A 26,474-nucleotide genomic window follows, 5' to 3' on the forward strand; every position below is an offset into this window, starting at 1 on the left:
GGTTGGTTGTTCAATCCCACCCAGGGACTTAATTGACCTTGTTATCAGATTTTGATGATCTTTAAGTAGACAAGTCAAAATTTCAAACCCCCTGTTATGGTGTAGGGTACCTGGCCTTCTCTGATGTAATCAGAGTTAGATTTGATTCAGTGATTTTATAAAAACAGCTAGGAAGCTCAATTTGGCAGTGGGTTGCAGAGAAAAAGAAATATGCTGGCAGAAAAATCCAATTGAGTGATTAAACAGCTCTTCATTTTCTGGCTTTATTTTTATGCTAACTAATTTGTTCTCTGAAAAGTGTCCACAAAGCCAAGTATCTGATTAACATATTTGTAGGGATGGTTTTTCACCTATTACTAAATTAAACTTGCTTCATTGGAAAGGCAGCAAGATGCATCCTCATTTCAATATCTACTGAAATAATACAGGTTGACACCAGGAAACATTAACGCCACTGCATCCTTGCTGCTTTCTCATGTGGAAGTCTGTTTAATGTGAAAACAAGGTGATATCTAATTAGCACACAGGTAAGGAATTAAGAAAATCTTTATTTAAGGGTGAAGATGTTTCTCACAAAATCGTTGCCCCAATGCATCATTGAAATTCAAGCTGGAAAGATGATTTTAATATATCACTTGTACATTTTGTATTGCTCTTATGGTGACAATGTAGTTTGTTTTTGTCAATTACCATTTTAATAATAGGGTAAAGAAAATTAAGTGGATTTTTGAAAGAAAACAATACTGTCAATATACTATTAAAACAAATTAAAATGGTAAAAGTTATTGTACTTTAAGTAAAAATAAAAGCTAAAATATCAATCCCAGTTTTGGATTACTTTAATGAACAAAAAAAAAAAAATCATATAGCAAAGGATAGTTTCAATCTGCCTACCTCTGGGTTATGGGCCCAGCATGCTTCCATTGCAGTACTCTGCTGCACATGTAAGTGCAAGAGATCCTGAAGCACTCACTCATCATGCGAAAGTACCAATGTGTTTCTTCATTGGTTGCTGGAAGAAACATCTTACAAAAACTCTCCAGATTATTGACTTTTTAAAGTTTTTCTAGGAAACGTTCTAGATGAATGCTTATTAGTCTTTGTCAGTATGTGCTTTTTGCAAAGTGTCTCTGTGGCGCAATCGGTTAGTGTGTTCAGCTATTTATAAAAAGGTTGGTGGTTCAATTCCACCCAGGGACGTAATTGACCTTGTGATCAGATTTTGGTGATATTTAAGTAGACAAGTCAAAATTGCAAACCCCCTCTTATGGTATAGGGTACCTGGCCTTCTCTGATGTAATCAGAGTTAGATTTGATTAAGTGATTTTATAAAAAAACAGCTAGGAAGCACAATTTAGCAGTGGGTTGCAGATAAAAAGAAAAATGCTGGCAGAAAAATCCAATTGAGTGATTAAACAGCTCTTCATTTTCTGGCTTTATTTTTATGATTACAAATTTGTTCTCTGAAAAGTGTCCACAAAGCCAAGTATCTGATTAACACCTTTGTAGGGATGGTTTTTCACCTATTACTAAATTAAACTTGTTTCATTGGAAAGGCAGCAAGATGCATCCTCATTTCAATATCTACGGAAATAATACAGGTTGACACCAGGAAACATTAACGCCACTGCATATTTGCTGTTTTCTCATGTGGAAGTCTGTTTAATGTGAAAACAAGGTGATATCTAATTAGCACACAGGTAAGGAATTAAGAAAATCTTTATTTAAGGGTGAAGATGTTTCTCACAAAATCGTTGCCCCAATGCATCATTGAAATTCAAGCTGGAAAGATGATTTTAATATATCACTTGTACATTTTGTATTGCTCTTCTGGTGACAATGTAGTTTGTTTTTGTCAATTACCATTTTAATAATCGGGTAAAGAAAATTAATTGGATTTTTGAAAGAAAACAATACTGTCAATATACTATTAAAACAAATTAAAATGGTAAAAGTTATTGTACTTTAAGTAAAAATAAAAGAGCAAAAATATCAATCCCAGTTTTGGATTACTTTAATTAACAAAAAAAAATGCATATAGCAGAGGATAGTTTCAATCTGCCTACCTCTGGGTTATGGACCCAGCATGCTTCCATTACAGTACTCTGCTGCACATGTAAGTGCAAAAGATCCTGAAGCACTCACTCATCATGGGAAAGTACCAATGTGTTTCTTCATTGGTTGATGGAAGAAACATCTTACAAAAACTCTCCACATTATTGACTTTTTAAAATGTTTCTAGGAATCGTTCTAGATGAATGCTTATTAGCCTTTGTCAGTATGGACTTTTGCAAAGTGTCGCTGTGGCGCAATCAGTTAGTGTGTAAGGCTATTAACCAAAAGGTTGGTGGTTCAATCCCACCCAGGGACTTAATTGACCTTGTTATCAGATTTTGGTGATCTTTAAGTAGACAAGTCAAAATGTCAAACCCCCTGTTATGGTGTAGGGTACCTGGCCTTCTCTGATGTAATCAGAGTTAGATTTGATTCAGTGATTTTATAAAAACAGCTAGGAAGCACAATTTAGCAGTGGGTTGCAGAGAAAAAGAAATATGCTGGCAGAAAAATCCAATTGAGTGATTAAACAGCTCTTCATTTTCTGGCTTTATTTTTATGCTAACAAATTTGTGCTCTGAAAAGTGTCCACAAAGCCAAGTATCTGATTAACACCTTTGTAGGGATGGTTTTTCACCTATTATTAAATTAAACTTGCTTCATTGGAAAGGCAGCAAGTGATGTCATCCAAGCAGTGGGTCAAAGTTGGCTTCAAACCTTGTCTGCTTATGAAAAGAGAAAAGGGGTATGCAGGGCATGGCGGCCTTTTGCGGTGCTTGGATGACCCCTAGTTCGCATTAAATAATGCAGTCGAGTTTCCCACATTTGGGGAAATCACAGGGGTGAGCATACCCAGAATGCAATGAATGAACCGCACCCTGGGAGAACAGTCTTCATGACCATGGTATCTCCTATGCAAAATAAGTATGATTTGGGATAGGGCTGGGGAGGGCCGCTGCTCAGGCACATCTCTGTCAAGTAAAGGAGATTCAACTGAGGCAGCACAAGGGAACTCTCATCTGGGGACAACAACTGCAGGGAGAACACATATTTTCAGATGAACATGGGAGGGCAGAAGGCTGCCTAATACTGAAGCACCCCCAAACAACAAACCAAATGCAACAACTAGTGCAAGCATTCCTGGGGGAAGGCCTGCAGCAGATGGATTTGCATATGGCGATGTCATCCAAGCAGTGGGTCAAAGTTGGCTTCAACCCTCGTCTGCATATGAAAAGAGAAAAGGGGCGTGCAGGGCATGGCGGCCTTTTGCGGCACTTGGATGACCCCTAGTTCGCATTAAACACCTCCACCCTCCGTCGGTGTGGGGCTCATGTTGGCTATGCCCCAGCCCCTGAAGGATTCAAGCTGATTTCTTGCAGCAGCTGGGCACTGTAACAGCTCCAGAGCTGCTCTGTAAGGCAAGTAAAAGGGTGTGGGCCCTGCAGCACTACCTGTAGTTCGCATTGTGCGAGACCCCTAGTTCGCATTAAACACCCCCACCCTCCTTCGGTGTGGGGCTCATGTTGGCCATGCCCCAGCCCCTGAAGCATTCACGCTGATTTCTTGCAGCAGCTGGGCACTGTAACAGCTCAAGAGCTGCTCTATAAGGCAAGTAAAAGGGTGTGGGCCCTGCAGCACTACCTGTAGTTTGCATTGTGCATTGGAAGGCACAAAGTAAGCAGACGGGAGGAGAAGTCAGGATAGTGCACAAGGGTATAGACGGGAGGGGCTCAAGAAAAAAGAAGTGGAAACAGACAGCAAACTAGGCTTCCAATGCACAATGCAAACTACAGGTAGTGCTGCAGGGCCCACACCCTTTTACTTGCCTTACAGAGCAGCTCTGGAGCTGTTTAATCACTCAATTGGATTTTTCTGCCAGCATAATTTTTCTCTTACGTCCTAGAGGATGCTGGGGACTCCGTAAGGATAGACGGGCTCCGCAGGAGACATGGGCACTTTAAGAAAGACTTTAGATCTGGGTGTGCACTGGCTCCTCCCTCTATGCCCCTCCTCCAGACCTCAGTTTACTACTGTGCCCAGAGGAGACTGGGTGCTTTTCAGGGAGCTCTCCTGAGTTTCCTGACAGAAAGTATATTTGTTAGATTTTTTTATTTTCAGGGAGCCTGCTGGCAACAGACTCCCTGCATCGAGGGGCGGAGGGGAGAGATGCACACCTACTTCTGTGAGTTGATAGGCTCTGCTTCTTAGGCTACTGTACAGCATTAGCTCCAGAGGGATCGGTACGCAGGTCTCACCCTCGCCGTCCGTCCCAGAGCCGCGCCGCCGTCACCCTCGCAGAGCCGGAAGATAGAAGCCGGGTGAGTATGAGAAGAAAAGAAGACTTCAGAGGCGGCGGAAGACTTCATGATCTTCACTGAGGTAACGCACAGCAGTAAAGCTGTGCTCCATTGCTCCAATACACCTCACACACGGCAGTCAGTGTAAGGGTGAAGGGCGCAGGGGGGACGCCCTGGGCAGCAATATAGACCTCTCTTTGGCAAAATAAATATATATGCAGCTAGGCACTGTATATATATATAAGAGCCCCCGCCATTTTTTTACTATATTTCAGCGGGACAGAAGCCCGTCGCTGAGGGGGTGGGGCTTCTCCCTCAGCACTCACCAGCGCCATTTTCTCCACAGCACCGCTGAGGGGAAGCTCCACGGACTCTCCCCTGCTTATACCACGGTAGAAAGAGGGTCTTAAAGAAGAGGGGGGCACATAATTAGGCGCATATATATATGGAAATACAGCGCTACTGGGTAAACATAAAATTATTGTGTTTTTTTCCTGGGTCATATAGCGCTGGGGTGTGTGCTGGCATACTCTCTCTCTCTGTCTCTCCAAAGGGCCTTGTTGGGGAACTGTCCTCAGATAAGAGGATTCCCTGAGTGTATGGTGTGTCGGTACACGTGTGTCGACATGTCTGAGGTAGAAGGCTCTCCTAGAGAGGAGCAGGAGCAAATTAATGTGGTGTCTCCATCGACAACGCCGACACCTGACTGGATGGATATGTGGAATGTTTTAAGTGCTAATGTAAACTTATTACACAAGAGATTAGACAAAGCTGAAGCTAGGGAACAGTCAGGGAGTCAACCCATGCCTGTCCCTATGTCGCAGGGACCTTCGGGGTCTCAAAAGCGCCCACTATCCCAAATAGTTGACACAGATACCGACACAGATTCTGACTCCAGTGTCGACTACGATGATGCAAAGTTACAGCCAAAATTGGCTAAATGTATTCGATATATGATTATTGCAATAAAAGATGTTTTGCACATCACAGAGTCCCCTGTCCCTGACACGAGGGTACACATGTATAAGGGAAAGAAACCTGAGATAACCTTTCCCCCCTCACATGAGTTGAACGAATTATGTGAAAAAGCTTGGGAATCTCCAGACAAAAAGCTGCAGATTCCCAAAAGGATTCTTATGGCGTATCCTTTCCCGCCAATGGACAGGATACGGTGGGAATCCTCCCCTAGGGTGGATAAAGCATTGACACGCTTATCCAAAAAGGTAGCGCTGCCATCCCAGGATACGGCTACCATCAGGGACCCTGCTGACCGCAAGCAGGAGGTTACCCTAAAGTCCATTTACACACATTCTGGTACCTTACTCAGACCGGCAATTGCGTCGGCCGGGGTTGTAGCGCGGTGGCAGCATGGACAGATACCTTATCAGCAGAGATTGAGACCCTAGATAAGGATGCTATGTTATTGACCATAGGGCATATAAAAGATGCTGTCCTATATATGAGAGATGCTCAAAGTGACATTAGTCTACTGGGTTCTAGAATAAACGCTATGTCGATTTCTGCTAGACGAGTCCTATGGACCCGGCAATGGACAGGTGATGCCGACTCAAAAAGGCATATGGAGGTTTTACCTTACAGGGGTGAGGAATTGTTTGGGAAAGGTCTCTCGGACCTAGTCTCCACAGCTACAGCTGGTAAATCAAATTTTTTGCCTTATATTCCCTCACAGCCTAAGAAAGCACCACATTATCAAATGCAGTCCTTTCGATCACAGAGAAACAAGAAAGTACGAGGTGCGTCCTTTCTTGCCAGAGGTAAGGGCAGAGGGAAGAAGCTGCACAACACAGCTAGTTCCCAGGAACAGAAGTCCTCCCCGGCCTCTACAAAATCCACCCACATGACGCTGGGGCTCCGCTAAAGGAGTCCGCCCAGTTGAGGGCACGTCTTCGAGTTTTCAGCCACATCTGGGTTCATTCGCAGGTGGATCCCTAGGCAATAGAAATTGTTTCTCAGGGTTACAAGCTGAAATTCGAAGAGGTGCCTCCTCGCCGGTTTTTCAAATCGGCCCTACCATCTTCTCCCCAGGAAAGGGAGATAGTGTTAAATGCAATTCACAAATTGTATCTTCAACATATGCAGATGAGGGTTCCAGCCAACTTTGGCCCACTGCTTGGATGACATCACCGTATGTAAATCCGTCTTCTGCAGACCTTCTCCCAGGAATGCTTGTACTAGTTGTTGCATTTGGTTTGTTGTTTGGGCGTGCTTCAGTATTAGGCAGCCTTCTGCCCTCCCATGTTCATCTGAAAATATGTGTTCTCCCGGCAGTTGTTGTCCCCAGATGAGAGTTCCCTTGTGCTGCCTCAGTTGAATCTCCTTTACTTGACAGAGATGTGCCTGAGCAGCGGCCCTCCCCAGCCCTATCTCAAATCATACTTATTTTGCATAGGAGATACCATGGTCATAAAGATTGTTCTCCCAGGGTGAGGTTCATTCATTGCATTCTGGGTATGCTGACCCCTGTGATTTCCCCAAATGTGGGAAACTCAACTGCATTATTTGTGGTAGTGGGGGACTGTGTTTGTGTTTTCCTCTTGTCAGCTCTGGTAAAAGTCAGATTTCTTTGTCTCAGATCTTCCTCTAGCCTTGTTCTTCTTTCGAGAGTTCCATTGTGCTGCCTCAGTTTGATCTCCTTCACTTGACAGGGGGGTACCCGAGCAGCGACCCTCCCCAGCTCTAGCCCAACTCCTACATACCTGCCAGGTGAGATACTATGATCATGAAGGTGCTTCTCCCAGGGCAAGGCTCACCCATTGCACTCTGGGTGTGCTGCTCCTGCGATTTCCCCAAATGTGGGAAACTTGACTGCATAATTTGTGTTTCCCCTGGTCGGCTCTCGTATAATTCAGATCTCTTTGTCTCAGGTCTCTCTCCAGCCTAGTTTGCTGTCTGTTTCCACTTCTGTTTTCTTGAGCCGCTCCCTTCTATGCCCTTGCGCACTATCCTGACTTCTCCCGTCTGCTTACTTTGTGCCTTCCAACGCACAATGCGAACTACAGGTAGTGCTGCAGGGCCCACACCCTTTTACTTGCCGTACAGAGCAGCTCTGGAGCTGTTACAGTGCCCAGCTGCTGCAAGAAATCAGCTTGAATGCTTCAGGGGCTGGGGCATAGCCAACATGAGCCCCACACCGAAGGAGGGTGGAGGTATTTAATGCGAACTAGGGGTCATCCAAGCACCGCAAAAGGCCGCCATGCCCTGCATAACCCTTTTCTCTTTTCATATGCAGATGAGGGTTCCAGCCAACTTTGGCCCACTGCTTGGATGACATCACCGTATGCAAATCCGTCTTCTGCAGACCTTCTCCCAGGAATGCTTTTACTAGTTGTTACATTTGGTTTGTTGTTTGGGGGTGCTTCAGTATTAGGCAGCCTTCTGCCCTCCCATGTTCATCTGAAAATATGTGTTCTCCCTGCAGTTGTTGTCCCCAGATGAGAGTTCCCTTGTGCTGCCTCAGTTGAATCTCCTTTACTTGACAGAGATGTGCCTGAGCAGCGGCCCTCCCCAGCCCTATCCCAAATCATACTTATTTTGCATAGGAGTTTCCATGGTCATGAAGATTGTTCTCCCAGGGTGAGGTTCATTCATTGCATTCTGGGTATGCTGACCCCTGTGATTTCCCCAAATGTGGGAAACTCGACTGCATTAATTGTGGTAGTGGGGGACTGTGTTTGTGCTTTCCTCTGGTCAGCTCTGGTAAAAGACAGATTTCTTTGTCTCAGATCTTCCTCTAGCCTTGTTCTTTTTTCGAGAGTTTCCTTGTGCTGCCTCAGTTGGATCTCCTTCACTTGACAGGGGGGTGCCCGAGCAGCGACCCTCCCCATCTCTAGCCCAACTCCTACTTACCTGCCAGGTGAGATACTATGATCATGAAGGTGCTTCTCCCAGGGCAAGGCTCACCCATTGCACTCTGGGTGTGCTGCTCCTACGATTTCCCCAAATGTGGGACACTTGACTGCATAATTTGTGTTTCCTCTAGTCGGCTACTCGTATAATTCAGATCTCTTTGTCTCAGGTCTCTCTCCAGCCTAGTTTGCTGTCTGTTTCCACTTCTCTTTTCTTGAGCCGCTGCCTTCTATGCCCTTGTGCACTCTCCTGACTTCTCCTGTCTGCTTACTTTGTGCCTTCCAACGCACAATGCAAACTACAGGTAGTGCTGCAGGGCCCACACCCTTTTACTTGCCTTTCAGAGCAGCTCTGGAGCTGTTACAGTGCCCAGCTGCTGCAAGAAATCAGCTTGAATGCTTCAGGGGCTGGGGCATAGCCAACATGAGCCCCACACCGACGGAGGGTGGAGGTGTTTAATGCGAACTAAGGGTCATCCAAGCGCCGCAAAAGGCCGCCATGCCCTGCATACCCCTTTTCTCTTTTCATATGCAGATGAGGGTTCCAGCCAACTTTGGCCCACTGCTTGGATGACATCACCGTATGCAAATCCGTCTTCTGCAGACCTTCCCCCAGGAATGCTTGTACTAGTTGTTGCATTTGGTTTGTTGTTTGGGGTGCTTCAGTATTAGGCAGCCTTCTGCTCTCCCATGTTCATCTGAAAATATGTGTTCTCCCTGCAGTTGTTGTCCCCAGATGAGAGTTCCCTTGTGCTGCCTCAGTTGAATCTCCTTTACTTGACAGAGATGTGCCTGAGCAGCGGCCCTCCCCAGCCCTATCCCAAATCATACTTATTTTGCATAGGAGATACCATGGTCATGAAGATTGTTCTCCCAGGGTGAGGTTCATTCATTGCATTCTGGGTATGCTGACCCCTGTGATTTCCCCAAATGTGGGAAACTCGACTGCATTATTTGTGGTAGTGGGGGACTGTGTTTGTGCTTTCCTCTGGTCAGCTCTGGTAAAAGTCAGATTTCTTTGCCTCAGATCTTCCTCTAGCCTTGTTTTTTTTCGAGAGTTTCCTTGTGCTGCCTCAGTTGGATCTCCTTCACTTGACAGGGGGGTATCCGAGCAGCGACCCTCCCCAGCTCAAGCCCAACTCCTACTTACCTGCCAAGTGAGATACTATGATCAGGAAGGTGCTTCTACCAGGGCAAGGCTCACCCATTGCACTCTGGGTGTGCTGCTCCTACGATTTCCCCAAATGTGGGACACTTGACTGCATAATTTGTGTTTCCTCTGGTCGGCTACTCGTATAATTCAGATCTCTTTGTCTCAGGTCTCTCTCCAGCCTAGTTTGCTGTCTGTTTCCACTTCTCTTTTCTTGAGCCCCTGCCTTCTATGCCCTTGTGCACTCTCCTGACTTCTCCTGTCTGCTTACTTTGTGCCTTCCAACGCACAATGCAAACTACAGGTAGTGCTGCAGGGCCAACACCCTTTTACTTGCCTTACAGAGCAGCTCTGGAGCTGTTACAGTGCCCAGCTGCTGCAAGAAATCAGCTTGAATGCTTCAGGGGCTGGGGCATAGCCAACATGAGCAGCAAGATGCAGCACTGGACTATTAGTAATGTACTGTTGTATGCTGAGCACCACAATGCAGCACAAGACAATGAGCAGTGATACTGAGCACTGATGAGGATACTACAGAGAACTGACACTGAGCAGGAGAGACACACTACTAGTATTACTGAGCAGCAATAAGTAACCACTGATACTGGGCACTGATATTGAGATTTCCACTGAGAGAACATAGCCACGTCCTCTCCGCTCTCTCTTCAATGCACGAGTAAAAATGGCGGCAACGCGCAGCTCTTTATATGGAATCCGAATCTCGCGAGAATCCGACAGCGGGATGATGACATTTTCCCTTGTTCAGGTTTTCCGAGTCAGGCGGGAACAACCGAGCCTGCCTCGGACCAGTGTAAACCACGTGGAGTTCGTCGGGAATTCGGTTCTCGGAGAACCGAACCCGCTCCTCTATATATACTATATTACTATGTTACTGTAGTATACAGAACACCACAATGCAATGAGCAGTGATAGTGAGCACTGATGAGGATACTAGAACTGACACTGAGCAGCAAGATGCAGCACTGGACTATTAGTAATGTACTGTAGTATGCTGAGCACCACAATGCAGCACAAGACAATGAGCAGTGATACTGAGCACTGATGAGGATACTACTGAGAACTGACACTGAGCAGGAGAGACACACTACTAGTATTACTGAGCAGCAATAAGTAACCACTGATACTGAGCACTGATATTGAGATTTCCACTGAGAGAACATAGCCACGTCCTCTCCGCTCTCTCTTCAATGCACGAGTAAAAATGGCAGCAACGCGCAGCTCTTTATATGTTACAGTGCCCAGCTGCTGCAAGAAATCAGCTTGAATGCTTCAGGGGATGGGGCATGGCCAACATGAGCCCCACACCAAAGGAGGGTGGGGGTGTTTAATGCAAACTAGGGGTCATCCAAGCACTGCAAAAGGCCGCCATGCCCTGCATGCCCCTTTTCTCTATGGAATCCGAATCAGCATGAATGCTTCAGGGGATGGGGCATGGCCAACATGAGCCCCACACCAAAGGAGGGTGGGGGTGTTTAATGCGAACTAGGGGTCATCCAAGCACTGCAAAAGGCCGCCATGCCCTGCATGCCCCTTTTCTCTTTTTATATGCAGATGAGGGTTCCAGCCAACTTTGGCCCACTGCTTGGATGACATCACCGTATGCAAATCCTTCTGCTGCAGACCTTCCCCCAGGAATGCTTGTACTAGTTGTTGGATATGGTTTGATATTTGATGGTGCTTCAGTATTAGGCAGCCTTCCGCCCTCCCATGTTCATCTGAAAAGATGTGGTCTCCCTGCAGTTGTTGTCCCCAGACGAGAGTTCCCTTGTGCTTCCTCAGTTGAATCTCCTTAACTTGACGGGGGAGGGGCTGCCCGAGCTGCCACCCTCCCCAGCCCTATCCCAACTCATACTTATTTTACATATTAGATCTCTTGATCATGAAGATTGTTCTCACAGGGTGAGGTTCATCCATTATATTTTAAAATAGGAAGGTACAAATTACATATTTGAATTGCATCTATGTGCTGGATTCAAATGTCCCCCCCCCTTCCTTTCTCAATTGTGCCCGTCAGCAGCTATTCTAAGGTTGCTGCCAATGGGTGTGACACATTCATTTCTTCTGTGGGGTACACTGGACTCCACAAGGATTCACATTGGGGTGTAGAGTAGGATCTTGATCTGAGGCACCAACCGGCTCAAAGCTTTTGACTGTTCCCAAGAAGCTCAGTGCATTCTCCTCTATAACCCCGCTTCCATGAACAGGGAGCTCAGTTTGTAGTTGGTGCCTTCAGTAGCAGGCCAATTAACAGGGGCCTGCCTCAGGCAGCCTATTCTTAGCTATTAATTTTGACAAGAAAAGAAGAACTTGTTTTATGAGAATCTACAAGGGCTGCAGCAGGCTAGGTCTAATAGACATCTTTACTGCAGCTTCATCACTCCCAGCGGCGCTGTATACTCCCGTGCCCTGGTTGCTGGGTCACTGCAGCGGAGGCTCCGGTTTCATCCTAAGGTCAGTCACACACACACCACCCTACCGGATCACGAGGCCGCTGATGAAGGGGAGCGAGGCCGTAGGGGGTGGGCCGTGTGCGCACTGCGGTGGACACTGATTACTGGGCAGCCGCTCCACTAGCCACCAGGTACAGTTAAGGAGCACAGGTCTGGGGGTTTTTCTCCTATATTAACCCAATTTTGTACTGCCCGCAGCGCATTGTGATAGGTAATAGGGCCTGATTCAGGTTGGATTGCAATCACAATAAGCGATCCAACTGCAAAAATTGCTAAGAGCATACGCATGTGCCTGCATTTTCTGCGGCACCCCGCAGAGAATGTGATCGCCTCTGCCTGTCAATCGGGGCGGGGAAGGGGGGGAGAGGTGGGTCAGCAACACTCCATTTCCAAGTCAGGGATGGAGCGGTGCGGGGGCAAGGCTTCAAAATGGGGTCTGCAACGGAGGAGACACAGGGGGCGTGGTCACAGCGGCTGTATGACATCACATTCAGCCGCTGTGATCACAAAAATGGTGGCGGCTTCCTGCGCGCACATACAGTCTGCACCAGCAGGAGCCTACACCATTTTTTATGATCACGCTGAACTGCAGTGCGACTGCAATTACAGCATGGTCAAGAAGGGAGGCGTCATGCTGGGTGGCCATGCCCTGTCACTGTGCAGGAGCCAGCACCGCTCACACACTAGTCCCCGGGTGCAGCCCCCAACCCCCGGGACACCCGGAGCAACAAAATGTAGATTCAGGCCACCAGGCCACGCCCCTACCTATGAAACCATGCCTCCTTTTTACCATTGCGCTGCTTATCTGCGCGCACTGCATACAATCTCCCTCGCCACCTCTCTGGGTGTCACCAGTGATAGTGACACCTCTGCCATGCTTGTAGCAGCTGGTCCTAAGATCTACGCCTCACACCCTGAGTGTTTGCCCTTGTGACTTGTTGATCATCATAGCGAAGCAGATGCTTACAGAAAACTGCAGGGGCTTAGATTGAAAATAAAAAAAATGATGGGTATAAGGTAGAGAGGAGCGGGTTCGGTTCTCCGAGAACCGAATTCCCCACGAACTCCACGTGGTTTACACTGGTCCGAGGCAGGCTCGGTTGTTCCCGCCTGACTCGGAAAACCTGAACAAGGGAAAATGTCATCATCCCGCTGTCGGATTCTTGCGAGATTCGGATTCCATAGAGAAAAGGGGCATGCAGGGCACGGCGGCCTTTTGCAGTGCTTGGATGACCCCTTGTTCGCATTAAACACCCCCACCCTCCTTTGGTGTGGGGCTCATGTTGGCCATGCCCCATCCCCTGAAGCATTCAAGCTGATTTCTTGCAGCAGCTGGGCACTGTAACAGCTCCAGAGCTGCTCTGTAAGGCAAGTAAAAGGGTGTGGGCCCTGCAGCACCACCTGTAGTTCGCATTGTGCGTTGGAAGGCACAAAGTAAGCAGACGGGAGGAGAAGTCAGGATAGTACACAAGGGCATCCTTTTCTCTTAGTCCGTAGAGGATGCTGGGGTCACATTAAGAACCATGGGGTATAGACGGGATCCGCAAGAGACATGGGCACTTTAAGACTTTCAAAGGGTGTGAACTGGCTCCTCCCTCTATGCCCCTCCTCCAGACTCCAGTTATAGGAACTGTGCCCAGGGAGACGGACATTTCGAGGAAAGGATTTATAGTTAAACTAAGGTGAGCATCTTACCAGCTCACACCTTAAGCATGCCGCAGAACGTGGCATTCAACAGAACACAAGCCAACGGCATGAACAATTGCAGCAAAAAGCTGACCAGAACCGTAACACAACATGTGTATAACCACAAGTAATAACTGCAGACACAGTATGGACTGGGACGGGTGCCCAGCATCCTCTACGTACTAAGAGAAAAGGATTTACCGGTAGGTATTAAAATCCTATTTTCTCATACGACCTAGAGGATGCTGGGGTCACATTAAGAACCATGGGGTTATACCAAAGCTCTTGAACGGGTGGGAGAGTGTGTACGACTCTGCAGCACCGAATGACCCAACTTGAGGTTATCATCAGCCAAGGTATCAAACTTGTAAAACTTAGCAAAAGTGTTTACTAAATAGCTGCTCAGCAAAGTTGCAATGCCGAGACTCCCCGACCAGCTGCCCAGGATGAACCCACCTTTCTAGTAGAATGGGTCTTCACCTAATTCAGTAACGGCAATCCTGCCGTGGAATGAGCATGCTGAATCTTACCACAGATCCAGCGCATAATGGTCTGCATGGAAGCAGGACACCCAATCATGTTGGGAGCATACAGGACAAACAGAGCCTCTGTTTTGCCTAATCTGAACCGTTCTGGTGACATAAATTTTCAAAGTTCTGACCACAGCCAGAGACTTTGACTCAACGAAGGTGTCAGTGGCCAAAGGCACCATGTGGAAAGATGAACCACCTTCGGCAGAAATTGTTGACGTGTCCTCAATTCTGCTCTATCTTCATGAAAGATCAAATAAAGGCTCTTGTGATACTGCATGGTTTGTACTGTTTTCCATGTGCTCCCAGATCTTTCAAGCAAGTAGCATGGTCAAGAAAGTTCTGTTTGAAAAGAAACAAACATTTACTGTCATTGTTATGCAAATAAACTTACATTAAAGCTAACAAGAAAGCACACTCGTTCTGTCTTTAAACTGATAAAAGAAACCCCAATAATATGGGGCATGCAAAAATTGAGATAAAACTCAGTTTTGCTCCTCTCCACGGAAATCTTTAATAAAAGGCGAAATATTTGTTAGTTCTGAAGAGAAACCAGAGCATGACCAAGATTCCACCTGTCGCCTGAGTGCCATGCCAGCAGTTCTCATTCAGCTCAAAGTGAGCACCCAATTTGAATGAAAGAAAGCAGATTTCTCACCAGGCTTCCCCTTGCTATAAACATGGTTTGTACTCTTTTCCATGTGCTCCCAGATCTTTCAAACAATTAGTGTGGTCAAGAAAGTTCTGTTTGAAAAGAAACAAACATTTACTGTAATTTCTATGCAAATGAGCTTACATTAAAGCACACTCGTTCTATCTTTAAACCAATAAAATAAAACCCCAATAAGATGGGGCATGCAAAAATTGAGATAAAACTCAGTTTTGCTCCTCTCCACGGAAATCTTTAGTAAAAGGCGAAAGATTTGTTCGTTCTGAAGAGAAACCACAGCATGACCAAGATTCTACCTGTCGCCTGAGTGCCATGCCAGCAGTCCTCATTCAGCTCAAAGTGAGCACCCAATTTGAAAGAAAGAAAGCAGATTTCTCACCAGGCTTCCCCTTGCTATAAACATGGTTTGTACTCTTTTCCATGTGCTCCCAGATCTTTCAAGCAATTAGTATAGTCAAGAAAGTTCTGTTTGAAAAGAAACAAACATTTACTGTCATTTCTACGCAAATGAGCTTACATTAAAGCACACTCGTTCTATCTTTAAACTGATAAAAGAAACCCCAATAGGACGGGGCATGCAAAAATTGAGATAAAACTCAGTTTTGCTCCTCTCCACGGAAATCTTTAGTAAAAGGCAAAAGATTTGTTCGTTCTGAAGAGAAACCAGAGCATGACCAAGATTCCACCTGTCGCCTGAGTGCCATGCCAGCAGTCCTCATTCAGCTCAAAGTGAGCACCCAATTTGAAAGAAAGAAAGCAGATTTCTCACCAGGCTTCCCCTTGCTATAAGCATGGTTTGTACTCTTTTCCATGTGCTCCCAGATCTTTCAAGCAATTAGTATGGTCAAGAAAGTTCTGCTTGAAAAGAAACAGACATTTATTGTCATTGTTATGCAAATATACTTACATTAAAGCTAACAAGAAAGCACACTCGTTCTGTCTTTAATCCGATAAAAGAAACCCCAATAATATGGGACATGCAAAAATTGAGATAAAACTCAGTTTTGCTCCTCTCCACGGAAATCTTTAGTAAAAGGCGAAAGATTTGTTCGTTCTGAAGAGAAACCAGAGCATGACCAAGATTCCACCTGTCGCCTGAGTGCCGTGCCAGCAGTCCTCATTCAGATCAAAGTGAGCGCCCAATTTGAAAGAAAGCAGATTTCTCACCTGTCTTCTCCTTGCTATAAGCATGGTTTGTACTGTATTCCATGTGCTCCCAGATCTTTCAAGCAAGTAGCATGGTCAAGAAAGTTCTGTTTGAAAAGAAACAAACATTTACTGTCATTTCTATTAGAGATGAGCGGGTTCGGTTTCTTTGAATCCGAACCCGCACGAACTTCACTTTTTTTTCCACGGGTCCGAGCGACTCGGATCTTCCCGCCTTGCTCGGTTAACCCGAGCGCGCCCGAACGTCATCATGATGCTGTCGGATTCTCGCGAGGCTCGGATTCTATCGCGAGACTCGGATTCTATATAAGGAGCCGCGCGTCGCCGCCATTTTCACTCGTGCATTGAGATTGATAGGGAGAGGACGTGTCTGGCGTCCTCTCCATTAGAATAGAGATAGATAGATTAGATAGAGAGAGATTGTGCAGAGTCGCAGACAGAGTTAGTTTACCACAGTCAGTGACCAGTGCAGTTGCTAGTTAACTTTTATTTAATATAATATATCCGTTCACTTCTCTCTGCTATATCCGTTCTCTGCCTGAAAAAAAAAATGATACACAGCACAGTCAGTCACACAATGTGACTCAGTCTGTGTGCACTCAGCTCAGCCCAGTGTGCTGCACAGTCATCAATGTATAAATTAAAAGCTTATAATTAATTGTGGGGGAGACTGGGGAGCACTGCAGGTTGTTAGCAGGAGCCAGGAGTACAATTATATTAATTAACAGTGCACACTTTTGCTGCAGGAGTGGTGACCAGTGCCTGACCACCAGTATAGTATTGTTGTATACTACTAATATCTCTTTAAATATCAACCAGTCTATATTAGCAGCAGACACAGTACAGTGCGGTAGTTCACGGCTGTGGCTACCTCTGTGTCGGCACACGGCAGGCAGTCCGTCCGACCAGAATTGTATTATTTATTATTATATACCTACCACCTAACCGTGGTTTTTTTTTCATTCTTTATACCGTCATAGTGTCATCCTAATTGTTACGAGTATACTACTATCTCTTTATCAACCAGTGTACAGTGCGGTAGTTCACGGCTGTGGCTACCTCTGTGTCGGCACACGGCAGGCAGTCCGTCCGACCAGAATTGTATTATTTATTATTATATACCTACCACCTAACCGTGGTTTTTTTTTCATTCTTTATACCGTCATAGTGTCATCCTAATTGTTACGAGTATACTACTATCTCTTTATCAACCAGTGTACAGTGCGGTAGTTCACGGCTGTGGCTACCTCTGTGTCGGCACACGGCAGGCAGTCCGTCCGACCAGAATTGTATTATTTATTATTATATACCTACCACCTAACCGTGGTTTTTTTTTCATTCTTTATACCGTCATAGTGTCATCCTAATTGTTACGAGTATACTACTATCTCTTTATCAACCAGTGTACAGTGCGGTAGTTCACGGCTGTGGCTACCTCTGTGTCGGCACACGGCAGGCAGTCCGTCCGACCAGAATTGTATTATTTATTATTATATACCTACCACCTAACCGTGGTTTTTTTTTCATTCTTTATACCGTCATAGTGTCATCCTAATTGTTACGAGTATACTACTATCTCTTTATCAACCAGTGTACAGTGCGGTAGTTCACGGCTGTGGCTACCTCTGTGTCGGCAGTCGGCAGGCAGTCCGTCCATCCATAATTGTATTATTATTATAATATATACCACCTAACCGTGGTTTTTTTTTCATTCTTTATACCGTCATAGTGTCATACTAGTTGTTACGAGTATACTACTATCTCTTTATCAACCAGTGTACAGTGCGGTAGTTCACGGCTGTGGCTACCTCTGTGTCGGCAGTCGGCAGGCAGTCCGTCCATCCATAATTGTATTATTATTATAATATATACCACCTAACTGTGGTTTTTTTTTGCATTCTTTATACCGTCGTCATAGTGTCATACTAGTTGTTACGAGTATACTACTATCTCTTTATCAACCAGTGTACAGTGCGGTAGTTCACGGCTGTGGCTACCTCTGTGTCGGCAGTCGGCAGGCAGTCCATCCATCCATAATTGTATTATTATTATAATATATACCACCTAACCGTGGTTTTTTTTTCATTCTTTATACCGTCGTCATAGTGTCATACTAGTTGTTACGAGTATACTACTATCTCTTTATCAACCAGTGTACAGTGCGGTAGTTCACGGCTGTGGCTACCTCTGTGTCGGCAGTCGGCAGGCAGTCCGTCCATCCATAATTGTATTATTATTATAATATATACCACCTAACCGTGGTTTTTTTTTCATTCTTTATACCGTCGTCATAGTGTCATACTAGTTGTTACGAGTATACTACTATCTCTTTATCAACCAGTGTACAGTGCGGTAGTTCACGGCTGTGGCTACCTCTGTGTCGGCAGTCGGCAGGCAGTCCGTCCATCCATAATTGTATTATTATTATAATATATACCACCTAACCGTGGTTTTTTTTTCATTCTTTATACCGTCGTCATAGTGTCATACTAGTTGTTACGAGTATACTACTATCTCTTTATCAACCAGTGTACAGTGCGGTAGTTCACGGCTGTGGCTACCTCTGTGTCGGCAGTCGGCAGGCAGTCCGTCCATCCATAATTGTATTATTATTATAATATATACCACCTAACCGTGGTTTTTTTTTCATTCTTTATACCGTCGTCATAGTGTCATACTAGTTGTTACGAGTATACTACTATCTCTTTATCAACCAGTGTACAGTGCGGTAGTTCACGGCTGTGGCTACCTCTGTGTCGGCAGTCGGCAGGCAGTCCGTCCATCCATAATTGTATTATTATTATAATATATACCACCTAACCGTGGTTTTTTTATACCACCTAACCGTGGCAGTCCGTCCATAATTGTATACTAGTATCCAATCCATCCATCTCCATTGTTTACCTGAGGTGCCTTTTAGTTCTGCCTATAAAATATGGAGAACAAAAAAGTTGAGGTTCCAAAATTAGGGAAAGATCAAGATCCACTTCCACCTCGTGCTGAAGCTGCTGCCACTAGTCATGGCCGAGACGATGAAATGCCAGCAACGTCGTCTGCCAAGGCCGATGCCCAATGTCATAGTACAGAGCATGTCAAATCCAAAACACCAAATATCAGAAAAAAAAGGACTCCAAAACCTAAAATAAAATTGTCGGAGGAGAAGCGTAAACTTGCCAATATGCCATTTACCACACGGAGTGGCAAGGAACGGCTGAGGCCCTGGCCTATGTTCATGGCTAGTGGTTCAGCTTCACATGAGGATGGAAGCACTCAGCCTCTCGCTAGAAAACTGAAAAGACTCAAGCTGGCAAAAGCACCGCAAAGAACTGTGCGTTCTTTGAAATCCCAAATCCACAAGGAGAGTCCAATTGTGTCGTTTGCGATGCCTGACCTTCCCAACACTGGACGTGAAGAGCATGCGCCTTCCACTATTTGCATGCCCCCTGCAAGTGCTGGAAGGAGCACCCGCAGTCCAGTTCCTGATAGTCAGATTGAAGATGTCAGTGTTGAAGTACACCAGGATGAGGAGGATATGGGTGTTGCTGGCGCTGGGGAGGAAATTGACCAGGAGGATTCTGATGGTGAGGTGGTTTGTTTAAGTCAGGCACCCGGGGAGACACCTGTTGTCCGTGGGAGGAATATGGCCGTTGACATGCCAGGTGAAAATACCAAAAAAATCAGCTCTTCGGTGTGGAGGTATTTCACCAGAAATGCGGACAACAGGTGTCAAGCCGTGTGTTCCCTTTGTCAAGCTGTAATAAGTAGGGGTAAGGACGTTAACCACCTCGGAACATCCTCCCTTATACGTCACCTGCAGCGCATTCATAATAAGTCAGTGACAAGTTCAAAAACTTTGGGTGACAGCGGAAGCAGTCCACTGACCAGTAAATCCCTTCCTCTTGTAACCAAGCTCACGCAAACCACCCCACCAACTCCCTCAGTGTCAATTTCCTCCTTCCCCAGGAATGCCAATAGTCCTGCAGGCCATGTCACTGGCAAGTCTGACGAGTCCTCTCCTGCCTGGGATTCCTCCGATGCATCCTTGCGTGTAACGCCTACTGCTGCTGGCGCTGCTGTTGTTGCCGCTGGGAGTCGATGGTCATCCCAGAGGGGAAGTCGTAAGCCCACTTGTACTACTTCCAGTAAGCAATTGACTGTTCAACAGTCCTTTGCGAGGAAGATGAAATATCACAGCAGTCATCCTACTGCAAAGCGGATAACTGAGTCCTTGACAACTATGTTGGTGTTAGACGTGCGTCCGGTATCCGCCGTTAGTTCACAGGGAACTAGACAATTTATTGAGGCAGTGTGCCCCCGTTACCAAATACCATCTAGGTTCCACTTCTCTAGGCAGGCGATACCGAGAATGTACACGGACGTCAGAAAAAGACTCACCAGTCTCCTAAAAAATGCAGTTGTACCCAATGTCCACTTAACCACGGACATGTGGACAAGTGGAGCAGGGCAGGGTCAGGACTATATGACTGTGACAGCCCACTGGGTAGATGTATGGACTCCCGCCGCAAGAACAGCAGCGGCGGCACCAGTAGCAGCATCTCGCAAACGCCAACTCTTTCCTAGGCAGGCTACGCTTTGTATCACCGCTTTCCAGAATACGCACACAGCTGAAAACCTCTTACGGCAACTGAGGAAGATCATCGCGGAATGGCTTACCCCAATTGGACTCTCCTGTGGATTTGTGGCATCGGACAACGCCAGCAATATTGTGTGTGCATTAAATATGGGCAAATTCCAGCACGTCCCATGTTTTGCACATACCTTGAATTTGGTGGTGCAGAATTTTTTAAAAAACGACAGGGGCGTGCAAGAGATGCTGTCGGTGGCCAGAAAAATTGCGGGACACTTTCGGCGTACAGGCACCACGTACAGAAGACTGGAGCACCACCAAAAACTACTGAACCTGCCCTGCCATCATCTGAAGCAAGAAGTGGTAACGAGGTGGAATTCAACCCTCTATATGCTTCAGAGGTTGGAGGAGCAGCAAAAGGCCATTCAAGCCTATACAATTGAGCACGATATAGGAGATGGAATGCACCTGTCTCAAGTGCAGTGGAGAATGATTTCAACGTTGTGCAAGGTTCTGATGCCCTTTGAACTTGCCACACGTGAAGTCAGTTCAGACACTGCCAGCCTGAGTCAGGTCATTCCCCTCATCAGGCTTTTGCAGAAGAAGCTGGAGGCATTGAAGAAGGAGCTAACACGGAGCGATTCCGCTAGGCATGTGGGACTTGTGGATGCAGCCCTTAATTCGCTTAACAAGGATTCACGGGTGGTCAATCTGTTGAAATCAGAGCACTACATTTTGGCCACCGTGCTCGATCCTAGATTTAAAGCCTACCTTGGATCTCTCTTTCCGGCAGACACAGGTCTGCTGGGGTTGAAAGACCTGCTGGTGACAAAATTGTCAAGTCAAGCGGAACGCGACCTGTCAACATCTCCTCCTTCACATTCTCCCGCAACTGGGGGTGCGAGGAAAAGGCTCAGAATTCCGAGCCCACCCGCTGGCGGTGATGCAGGGCAGTCTGGAGCGACTGCTGATGCTGACATCTGGTCCGGACTGAAGGACCTGCCAACGATTACGGACATGTCGTCTACTGTCACTGCATATGATTCTCTCAACATTGATAGAATGGTGGAGGATTATATGAGTGACCGCATCCAAGTAGGCACGTCACACAGTCCGTACTTATACTGGCAGGAAAAAGAGGCAATTTGGAGGCCCTTGCACAAACTGGCTTTATTCTACCTAAGTTGCCCTCCCACAAGTGTGTACTCCGAAAGAGTGTTTAGTGCCGCCGCTCACCTTGTCAGCAATCGGCGTACGAGGTTACATCCAGAAAATGTGGAGAAGATGATGTTCATTAAAATGAATTATAATCAATTCCTCCGCGGAGACATTGACCAGCAGCAATTGCCTCCACAAAGTACACAGGGAGCTGAGATGGTGGATTCCAGTGGGGACGAATTGATAATCTGTGAGGAGGGGGATGTACACGGTGATATATCGGAGGGTGAAGATGAGGTGGACATCTTGCCTCTGTAGAGCCAGTTTGTGCAAGGAGAGATTAATTGCTTCTTTTTTGGGGGGGGTCCAAACCAACCCGTCATATCAGTCACAGTCGTGTGGCAGACCCTGTCACTGAAATGATGGGTTGGTTAAAGTGTGCATGTCCTGTTTTGTTTATACAACATAAGGGTGGGTGGGAGGGCCCAAGGATAATTCCATCTTGCACCTCTTTTTTCTTTTCTTTTTCTTTGCATCATGTGCTGATTGGGGAGGGTTTTTTGGAAGGGACATCCTGCGTGACACTGCAGTGCCACTCCTAGATGGGCCCGGTGTTTGTGTCGGCCACTAGGGTCGCTAATCTTACTCACACAGCTACCTCATTGCGCCTCTTTTTTTCTTTGCGTCATGTGCTGTTTGGGGAGGGTTTTTTGGAAGGGACATCCTGCGTGACACTGCAGTGCCACTCCTAGATGGGCCCGGTGTTTGTGTCGGCCACTAGGGTCGCTAATCTTACTCACACAGTCAGCTACCTCATTGCGCCTCTTTTTTTCTTTGCGTCATGTGCTGTTTGGGGAGGGTTTTTTGGAAGGGCCATCCTGCGTGACACTGCAGTGCCACTCCTAGATGGGCCCGGTGTTTGTGTCGGCCACTAGGGTCGCTAATCTTACTCACACAGCTACCTCATTGCGCCTCTTTTTTTCTTTGCGTCATGTGCTGTTTGGGGAGGGTTTTTTGGAAGGGCCATCCTGCGTGACACTGCAGTGCCACTCCTAGATGGGCCCGGTGTTTGTGTCGGCCACTAGGGTCGCTAATCTTACTCACACAGCTACCTCATTGCGCCTCTTTTTTTCTTTGCGTCATGTGCTGTTTGGGGAGGGTTTTTTGGAAGGGACATCCTGCGTGACACTGCAGTGCCACTCCTAGATGGGCCCGGTGTTTGTGTCGGCCACTAGGGTCGCTTATCTTACTCACACAGCGACCTCGGTGCAAATTTTAGGACTAAAAATAATATTGTGAGGTGTGAGGTATTCAGAATAGACTGAAAATGAGTGTAAATTATGGTTTTTGAGGTTAATAATACTTTGGGATCAAAATGACCCCCAAATTCTATGATTTAAGCTGTTTTTTAGTGTTTTTGGAAAAAAACACCCGAATCCAAAACACACCCGAATCCGACAAAAATAATTCGGTGAGGTTTTGCCAAAACGCGTTCGAACCCAAAACACGGCCGCGGAACCGAACCCAAAACCAAAACACAAAACCCGAAAAATTTCAGGCGCTCATCTCTAATTTCTATGCAAATGAGCTTACATTAAAGCACACTCATTCTATCTTTAAACCGATAAAAGAAACCCCAAAAAGATGGGGCATGCAAAAATTGAGATAAAACTCGGTTTTGCTCCTCTCCACGGAAATCTTTAGTAAAAGGCGAAAGATTTGTTCGTTCTGAAGAGAAACCAGAGCATGACCAAGATTTTTATCTGAAAATATGTGTTCTCCCTGCAGTTGTTGTCCCCAGATGAGAGTTCCCTTGTGCTGCCTCAGTTGAATCTCCTTTACTTGACAGGGGGATGCTCGAGCAGCGACCCTCCCCAGCTCTAGCCCAACTCCTACTTACCTGCCAGGTGAGATACTATGATCATGAAGGTGCTTCTCCCAGGGCAAGGCTCACCCATTGCACTCTGGGTGTGCTGCTTCTGCGATTTCCCCAAATGTGGGAAACTTGACTGCATAATTTGTGTTTCCCCTGGTCGGCTCTCGTATAATTCAGATCTCTTTGTCTCAGGTCTCTCTCCAGCCTAGTTTGCTGTCTGTTTCTACTTCTCTTTTCTTGAGCCGCTCCCTTCTATGCCCTTGCGCACTATCCTGACTTCTCCCGTCTGCTTACTTTGTGCCTTCCAACGCACAATGCAAACTACAGGTAGTGCTGCAGGACCCACACCCTTTTACTTGCCTTACAGAGCGTCTCTGGAGCAGTTACAGTGCCCAGCTGCTGCAAGAAATCAGCTTGAATGCTTCAGGGGCTGGGGAATAGCCAACATGAGCCCCACACCGAAGGAGGGTGGAGGTGTGTAATGCGAACTAGGGGTCATCCAAGCGCCGCAAAAGGCCGCCATGCCCTGCACGCCCCTTGTCTCTTTTCATATGCAGACGAGGGTTGAAGCCAACTTTGACCCACTGTTTGGATGACATCACCATATGCAAATCCATCTGCTGCAGGCCTTCCCCCAGGAATGCTTGCACTAGTTGTTGCATTTGGTTTGTTGTTTGGGGGTGCTTCAGTATTAGGCAGCCTTCTGCCCTCCCATGTTCATCTGAAAATATATGTTCTCCCTGCAGTTGTTGTCCCCAGATGAGAGTTCCCTTGTGCTGCCTCAGTTGAATCTCCTTTACTTGACAGAGATGTGCCTGAGCAGCGGCCCTCCCCAGCCCTATCCCAAATCATACTTATTTTGCATAGGCGATACCATGGTCATGAAGATTGTTCTCCCAGGGTGAGGTTCATTCATTGCATTCTGGGTATGCTGACCCCTGTGATTTCCCCAAATGTGGGAAACTCGACTGCATTATTTGTGGTAGTGGGGGACTGTGTTTGTGCTTTCCTCTGGTCAGCTCTGGTAAAAATCAGATTTCTTTATCTCAGATCTTCCTCTAGCCTTGTTCTTCTTTCGAGAGTTCCCTTGTGCTGCCTCAGTTGGATCTCTTTCACTTGACAGGGGGGTGCCCGAGCAGCGACCCTCCCCAGCTCTAGCCCAACTCCTACTTACCTGCCAGGTGAGATACTATGATCATGAAGGTGCTTCTCCCAGGGCAAGGCTCACCCATTGCACTCTGGTTGTGCTGCCCCTGTGATTTCCCCAAATGTGGGAAACTTGACTGCATAATTTGTGTTTCCCTTGGTCGGCTCTCGTATAATTCAGATCTCTTTGTCTCAGGTCTATCTCCAGCCTAGTTTGCTGTCTGTTTCCACTTCTCTTTTCTTGAGCCGCTCCCTTCTATGCCCTTGCGCACTATCCTGACTTCTCCCGTCTGCTTACTTCGTGCCTTCCAACGCACAATGCAATCTACAGGTAGTGCTGCAGGGCCCACACCCTTTTACTTGCCTTACAGAGCAGCTCTGGAGCAGTTACAGTGCCCAGCTGCTGCAAGAAATCAGCTTGAATGCTTCAGGGGCTGGGGCATAGCCAACATGAGCCCCACACCGAAGGAGGGTGGAGGTGTGTAATGCTAACTAGGGGTCATCCAAGCGCCGCAAAAGGCCGCCATGCCCTGCACGCCCCTTTTCTCTTTTCATATGCAGACGAGGGTTGAAGCCAACTTTGACCCACTGCTTGGATGGCATCACCATATGCAAATCCATCTGCTGCAGGCCTTCCCCCAGGAATGCTTGCACTAGTTGTAGCATTTGGTTTGTTGTTTGGGGGTGCTTCAGTATTAGGCAGCCTTCTGCCCTCCCATGTTCATCTGAAAATATGTGTTCTCCCTGCAGTTGTTGTCCCCAGATGAGAGTTCCCTTGTGCTGCCTCAGTTGAATCTCCTTTACTTGACAGAGATGTGCCTGAGCAGCGGCCCTCCCCAGCCCTATCCCAAATCATACTTATTTTGCATAGGAGAGACCATGGTCTTGAAGATTGTTCTCCCAGGGTGAGGTTCATTCATTGCATTCTGGGTATGCTGACCCCTGTGATTTCCCCAAATGTGGGAAACTCAACTGCATTATTTGTGGTAGTGGGGGACTGTGTTTGTGCTTTCCTCTGGTCAGCTCTGGTAAAAGTCAGATTTCTTTGTTTCAGTTCTTCCTCTAGCCTTGTTCTTCTTTCGAGAGTTCCCTTGTGCTGCCTCAGTTGGATCTCCTTCACTTGACAGGGGGGTGCCCGAGCAGCGACCCTCCCCAGCTCTAGCCCAACTTCTACTTACCTGCCAGGTGAGATACTATAATCATGAAGGTGCTTCTCCCAGGGCAAGGCTCACCCATTGCACTCTGGATTTGCTGCCCCTGCGATTTCCCCAAATGTGGGAAACTTGACTGCATAATTTGTGTTTCCCCTGGTCGGCTCTCGTATAATTCAGATCTCTTTGTCTCAGGTCTCTCTCCAGCCTAGTTTGCTGTCTGTTTCCACTTCTCTTTTCTTAAGCCGCTCCATTCTATGGCCTTGCGCACTATCCTTACTTCTCCCGTCTGCTTACTTTGTGCCTTCCAATGCACAATGCAAACTACAGGTAGTGCTGCAGGGCCCACACCCTTTTACTTGCTTTACAGAGCAGCTCTGGAGCTGTTACAGTGCCCAGCTGCTGCAAGAAATCAGCTTGAATGCTTCAGGGGCTGGGGCATAGCCAACATGAGCCCCACACCGAAGGAGGGTGGAGGTGTTTAATGCGAACTAGGGGTCATCCAAGCGCCGCAAAAGGCAGCCATGCCCTGCACACCCCTTTTTTATTTTCATATGCAGACGAGGGTTGAATCCAACTTTGACCCACTGCTTGGAAGACATCACCATATGCAAATCCGTCTGCTGCAGGCCTTCCCCCAGGAATGCTTGCACTAGTAGTTGC

The 26,474-nt window shown here is 46.8% G+C and overlaps 16 non-coding genes and 1 pseudogene across 16 annotated transcripts; 11 read left to right on the plus strand and 6 right to left on the minus strand.

Annotated features, from left to right (window-relative positions):
- Positions 1-2,804: 2,804 nt before the first annotated feature.
- Positions 2,805-2,983, minus strand: LOC135037249 (U1 spliceosomal RNA; annotated as a pseudogene).
- Positions 2,984-6,745: 3,762 nt separating this feature from the next.
- Positions 6,746-6,909, plus strand: LOC135037315 (U1 spliceosomal RNA). Its single transcript, XR_010231877.1, has one exon. It is a non-coding gene; the product is annotated as a U1 spliceosomal RNA (small nuclear RNA).
- Positions 6,910-7,061: 152 nt separating this feature from the next.
- On the plus strand, positions 7,062-7,224 carry LOC135037204 (U1 spliceosomal RNA). Its single transcript, XR_010231790.1, has one exon. It is a non-coding gene; the product is annotated as a U1 spliceosomal RNA (small nuclear RNA).
- Positions 7,225-7,895: 671 nt separating this feature from the next.
- LOC135037139 (U1 spliceosomal RNA) lies at positions 7,896-8,059 on the plus strand. The gene has a single exon (XR_010231732.1). It is a non-coding gene; the product is annotated as a U1 spliceosomal RNA (small nuclear RNA).
- A 152-nt stretch (positions 8,060-8,211) lies between these two features.
- On the plus strand, positions 8,212-8,375 carry LOC135037210 (U1 spliceosomal RNA). The gene has a single exon (XR_010231794.1). It is a non-coding gene; the product is annotated as a U1 spliceosomal RNA (small nuclear RNA).
- A 670-nt stretch (positions 8,376-9,045) lies between these two features.
- On the plus strand, positions 9,046-9,209 carry LOC135037167 (U1 spliceosomal RNA). The gene has a single exon (XR_010231758.1). It is a non-coding gene; the product is annotated as a U1 spliceosomal RNA (small nuclear RNA).
- A 151-nt stretch (positions 9,210-9,360) lies between these two features.
- LOC135037236 (U1 spliceosomal RNA) lies at positions 9,361-9,524 on the plus strand. Its single transcript, XR_010231807.1, has one exon. It is a non-coding gene; the product is annotated as a U1 spliceosomal RNA (small nuclear RNA).
- Positions 9,525-14,500: 4,976 nt separating this feature from the next.
- Positions 14,501-14,616, minus strand: LOC135037287 (U5 spliceosomal RNA). Its single transcript, XR_010231850.1, has one exon. It is a non-coding gene; the product is annotated as a U5 spliceosomal RNA (small nuclear RNA).
- Positions 14,617-14,891: 275 nt separating this feature from the next.
- On the minus strand, positions 14,892-15,007 carry LOC135037274 (U5 spliceosomal RNA). The gene has a single exon (XR_010231837.1). It is a non-coding gene; the product is annotated as a U5 spliceosomal RNA (small nuclear RNA).
- Positions 15,008-15,281: 274 nt separating this feature from the next.
- LOC135037273 (U5 spliceosomal RNA) lies at positions 15,282-15,397 on the minus strand. Its single transcript, XR_010231836.1, has one exon. It is a non-coding gene; the product is annotated as a U5 spliceosomal RNA (small nuclear RNA).
- A 286-nt stretch (positions 15,398-15,683) lies between these two features.
- LOC135037267 (U5 spliceosomal RNA) lies at positions 15,684-15,799 on the minus strand. Its single transcript, XR_010231830.1, has one exon. It is a non-coding gene; the product is annotated as a U5 spliceosomal RNA (small nuclear RNA).
- A 7,471-nt stretch (positions 15,800-23,270) lies between these two features.
- On the minus strand, positions 23,271-23,386 carry LOC135037265 (U5 spliceosomal RNA). Its single transcript, XR_010231828.1, has one exon. It is a non-coding gene; the product is annotated as a U5 spliceosomal RNA (small nuclear RNA).
- Positions 23,387-23,530: 144 nt separating this feature from the next.
- On the plus strand, positions 23,531-23,693 carry LOC135037194 (U1 spliceosomal RNA). Its single transcript, XR_010231781.1, has one exon. It is a non-coding gene; the product is annotated as a U1 spliceosomal RNA (small nuclear RNA).
- Positions 23,694-24,364: 671 nt separating this feature from the next.
- Positions 24,365-24,528, plus strand: LOC135037335 (U1 spliceosomal RNA). Its single transcript, XR_010231897.1, has one exon. It is a non-coding gene; the product is annotated as a U1 spliceosomal RNA (small nuclear RNA).
- Positions 24,529-24,680: 152 nt separating this feature from the next.
- On the plus strand, positions 24,681-24,843 carry LOC135037229 (U1 spliceosomal RNA). Its single transcript, XR_010231802.1, has one exon. It is a non-coding gene; the product is annotated as a U1 spliceosomal RNA (small nuclear RNA).
- A 671-nt stretch (positions 24,844-25,514) lies between these two features.
- LOC135037312 (U1 spliceosomal RNA) lies at positions 25,515-25,678 on the plus strand. Its single transcript, XR_010231874.1, has one exon. It is a non-coding gene; the product is annotated as a U1 spliceosomal RNA (small nuclear RNA).
- Positions 25,679-25,830: 152 nt separating this feature from the next.
- Positions 25,831-25,993, plus strand: LOC135037231 (U1 spliceosomal RNA). Its single transcript, XR_010231804.1, has one exon. It is a non-coding gene; the product is annotated as a U1 spliceosomal RNA (small nuclear RNA).
- Positions 25,994-26,474: the final 481 nt, after the last annotated feature.

Source organism: Pseudophryne corroboree, unplaced genomic scaffold (assembly GCF_028390025.1).
Source record: "Pseudophryne corroboree isolate aPseCor3 unplaced genomic scaffold, aPseCor3.hap2 scaffold_670, whole genome shotgun sequence".
NCBI classification, from domain to species: Eukaryota; Metazoa; Chordata; class Amphibia; order Anura; family Myobatrachidae; genus Pseudophryne; species Pseudophryne corroboree.